Here is a 4886-nt window from a genome sequence, read left to right as displayed (position 1 = left end):
AAGATGAAAGACCCACAGTTCTCAGGCTTTTTATCTGCAGCGCTGCCTGCCCTTCACAGCTCCGGCTTCGGGCCTCCTAGGGAAGGCCCACTAGAGAGCCTTTTCCTCCACGTGCCATAAACTCGGTGGGCTCCTTAAACAGTCCTGGGTCATACAGCGAGCCTAAGAAGCCAGCACACTGCATGGCACAAAGTATATGGTTTTCCCCAGAGGTCTGAGAGCCTCCAGTAACGGAATTAACAAATGCTTAGAGCAGAAAATGGAGATTTGGGTGCTGGAACAAAGCTTAGCGTGCCCAGGCCCCTGAGTTCAATCCTTGCCATGCTCAGACTATTTAAGGTGCACGATAGTTCACAAAAGATGCACAAGAAATCCTTTGCCTAAAGAAATGGAACTAGCAGCTGGGGCAAACGTAGGGTGATTGATATATATATATATATTCCCACCATTTGGATATGGGTTCATAAGCGTGTATTATATATCAATTTTCTACCTGTAATGGATTGGATGCAGGACTACAACTCTTTTGCAAGTCTATTTATTTTCTGGGTCTGGGGATGTAGTTCAGTTGGCAGTGTGTATGCCTAGCATATGTGAGGCCATGGGTTTGATTTCCAACACCCCCACAAACTGCATGATGGCACAGGTCTGTAACTCCAGCACTCAGGAGACAGAAGCAGGAGAATCCGAAGTTCAAGGGCATCCTCTACACATAGTGAGTTCAAGAATAGCCTGGTCTACATAATTTTGGGTCAGCTAAGGCTATAAAGCAAGAACCTAAATCAAAAAAAGAATTTTTTAGTGGATAATACAATAATTAATTGGTACCACTCAAGAAAAGGCAGCTAAGCCAGGCGGTGGTGGCACAAGCCTTTCCCAGCACTTGGGAGGCAGAGGCAGACAGATTTCTGAGTTCGAGGCCAGCCTGGTCTACAGAGTAAGTTCCAGGATAGCCAGGGCTACACAGAGAAATCCTGTCTCAAAAAAAACAAAACAAACAAACAAACAAAAAAACAAAAACGAAAAACAAAACAAAAAGAAAAAGAAAAGGCAGCTGAGTCCATTTTCAGTGTAATGAATCTAACCCGTGAGCAGGTTTTTCTGCCTTTTAAACTATCCAAGGTGATTCTTAAGCTTAGAGTAATTGGAGAAACTTCTGGGGTAGGGCCTCAGTGCTAATGCATTGCCAGGAAGGAGCAGTATTTATCAGAAAAGACTGGAGTAGTGCCACACTTTTTTAATCAACTCCACTTTACCCGGAAACCTCTGTCTAAGAGCCAAGATGGCTGCAGGATTGCAGAGAATAAGCTAGGAGGAGTGCATCTCCATGCAGTTTATTAATAATTGTCAGTCTAGATCTGAAAGGACTGGCTTTACAGAGTCCTCTTGTGTGTGTGTGTGTGTGAGTGAGAGAGAGAGAGAGAGAGATCATCCCAAAGCTGTGCCATCCTTCATTCTCGCTGAAATAAAAAACCGGGACCTTAGCCTTGCCCCTCCCCAGTCCCTCCAGTGCTCCAGACAAGTTCTGATGTACACCTGTTTCCCAGCATACAGCCTCTAGGCAAAGCGAAAGCCTGGGCGGCAGGCAGAGCCCTTGGGAAAAAGCAGTTGTTTTGATTGTTATTTCTGGAGATGATTGGCCTTAGTGAGTCAGTCTCTACTGCGGGCAAATGTCCATACAAAGATTCCCATGAGGACCAGCCTTCACAATGGCTTTAAAACAGGATTTGGGGGCTGCAGAGATGCCAGCATTTAAGAGCACTTGCTGCTCTTGCAGGTGGACCAGAGCTCTGTTCCCAGCACCCGTGTAAGGTATATCACAACTGCCTGTAATTCCAGCTTCCGGGGATCTCCTGAATGCTTTTGGCCTCTACAGGTGGTACTGTAATTACATGGTGTACTTACATATATGTAGTCAAACCCTCTGTACTGGCTAGTTTTATGTCAACTTGACACAAACTAGAGTCATCAGAGGAGAACCTCATCTCAGGTGAGAAAATGCCTCCATAAGATCCGCCTGTAAGGCATCCTTTCAATTAGTGATCGATGGGGGAGGGCCTAACCCAATGCCACTCCGGGACTAGTGGTCCTGGGTTTGTCAGAGAGCAAGCCGGTAAGCAGCATCTCTCCATGGCCTCTTCAACAGCCCCTCCCTCTAGGTTCCTGCCCTCGCTGCTTTTGATGATAACCTGTTACATGGAACATTGGGCAAACTAAACCCTTTCCTCCCCAAGTTGCTTTTGGTCATGGTGTTTCAGCAATAGTAACCCTAACTAAGACACACTCATACACAAAAATAACTATTTAAAACAGAACAACAAACACACCAGAACTTTGGGGTTAGGAATGTAGCTCAATTGATAGAGTGCTTGCCAAGAAGCACAAGGCCCTGAGCTCCATCCTCCGGACTGTACAGACTGGACACGGTGTGCCCATTTTTGATCTCAGCACTTGAGAGGTCAAGACAGACGGACCAGAAGTTCAAGGCCACCCTCAGCCACAAAGCAAGTTGGAGGCCACCCTGAATTACACGTGGCCCTGTCTCAGCCAACTAATAAATCAACCCAATGGCTCATAGCAGCTCAGAATTCAATTCGTGTTCTCGTTCTTAGGCGCCCGCCGATAGATAGGGAAGACTCTTGCTGTGCCTTCTAGGCCAGAGGATAATAGCATCTAAGTTAAGTTGCTGTTTCGTACCAGAGATAAAGCATTCCTTCTAGAAGGAGCGCTCCTGCTAATCCCACAAAGGAAAGTGAAGAATTCTGTCCTGAGAAGTACCTCAGCACTCAGGAAGTAAACAACTCCTAGGCTCTGCCCTTCCCTGAGGGTATATAGGAAGTGGAGAACACAAAAAGACTGTCTCTGAGAAGTATCAGCTGCATGGAAGAGACAAAGACAGGGAAACGACGACTCTTAAACCTCTTGAGCTGCCTGCAGACTGTTCAGTGTGCTCTTGGTTTCTGGCTTCCATTAGCTGTCTCCCATGCTGGGTTGAGCTTTGGTGACATAGCTGTCTTTGAAATCTTTCTGCTCTTATAAGTAACTCCTCAACTATACTCTACCCTAGTAAAACTCACTGGCCTGCTAGGTTGAGCTTGGCGGGCGGTTGCTTGCTTCCCTCTGTCTTCTGTTCCCTATGGGGTGATTAGACAGGGTTCACATCTCTCCAGGAACAGTGTCACACAGCAGCAGTAATTCAGTGTGTTTGTTCTGAGGTCTCCTGACTGCAGACTGCTACTGTGTTGCCTCTCTGTCTGGGCTCTCAGTGGCCACTCTACAGTTCACCACTGGCCTCTGTTATATAATCCCAAGTGAACTACTTTTTCTCTGAGCCCTGCTCTCCTGTGTTGGAAGAATGAAAGAACGAAAAGGACACCTGACAGTGTTCATTTGCCAAAAGGCTAGGATTGGAGGAATTGAGCCTCAAAAGAGAGCAGTTACTGCCAGTGTGAATCTGAGAGGAGACTCTCCCCATCTCCCTCCCCCACCCCCCACGCTTCAACCCAACAACAGAGACAGATCAAAACCTCCAGATTAGTTTGGAGAGTCTGAAAGTGGGGAAAACTATCCCTGGGTCCCATCACCGAGTTTTTTCTTGCTAAGAATGGTAACACATCTACAATCCCAGGATTTAAGAGGCTTGAGGCCAGCCTGACTATATAGGGAAACCATATTTCAAATTAAAAAGCTAGCTGGTGGAATAGTTACCTAGTATATTAGTTACCTCTCCTGTTGCTATGCTAAAATACCCTGTGTTGAGGCCTGCTCTCCCCCTTCCCACCCCGCCAACACAGCTGTAGCCATTTTGTTCCATGCCTGCCAGCTATTTCATTTTGTTGCTGTAAGACACCTGCCAGTCATTGACATAGAAAAATCACTTGAGTCAGAGCAGGGCCATGCTGACCATATCCCTGTTATGTTTTGTATGCTCTGTGTGAGATTTGTTAATTTTAAGAGATTCCACAAAGGTTTATACATAGGACCCATCAAGTTAAAGGTCAATATAAACTTTTAAATATCTATTACCTCTAAATAAAGGACTAATATGAATGTCTAAAATATCTTGTGTCAGAGCTGACCACTGGGGGCAACACTTCTGAACCTCTATATGAGCTCATTGGTTTTTTTTTTTTTCTCTCTCTCTCCCCCCTCCCCCATCCCCGGAGCTGAGGACCAAACCCTGGGCCTTGTGCCTGCTAAGCAAGCACTCTACCACTGAGCTAAATCCCCAACCCCTTCTTTTCTTTTCTAAAAGATGTATTTATTTACTATGTATACAACATTCAGGCACAGCCTGCATATATGCCCGCCCTATAGAAGAGGACATGGGACCCCATTACAGATGGTTGTGAGCCACCTTGTGGCTGCTGAGAATTGAACTCAGGACCTCTGGACGAGCAGTCAGTGTTCTCAACCTCTGATCCATCTCTTTCAGCCCAGTTATTTTTTGTTTGTTTGTTTGTTTGTTTGTTTTTTCATTTATAAGCCTGTCTGAGAGATGTTTGCTGTCATAAGCTCAAATAATTCTGAGCTCCATCCCTGATCTGATCAGTATTAGGGTGTGTTCAATAACCCATCCCTGTCTGACTAGATTGATGTTCATATAAGTGTGGAGCAACTTTCAGAGCCCAACACTCTGTAAAAAACAACTTAAAGGAGAAAAGATTTATCTTGGCTCACAGTAGGTCCAGTGATAGAAGAGAGAGGCAGCTGGCCATATTGACTCACAGTAGGTCCAATCCACAGTGCATCCACAGTTATGAGGTGAAGAAGAACAATGCACACTTATATTCAGTTAGCATTCTACAGTTTTCTTTCTTTTTTGGTTTTTTTTTTTTTTTTTTTTTTGTTTTTCGAGACAGGGTTTCTCTGTGTAGCTCTGGCTG

Source organism: Mus musculus, chromosome 11 (genome assembly GCF_000001635.26).
Source record: "Mus musculus strain C57BL/6J chromosome 11, GRCm38.p6 C57BL/6J".
NCBI classification, from domain to species: Eukaryota; Metazoa; Chordata; class Mammalia; order Rodentia; family Muridae; genus Mus; species Mus musculus.
The sequence above is the reverse complement of the archived record's forward strand: the minus strand, read 5'-3'. Positions refer to the sequence as shown.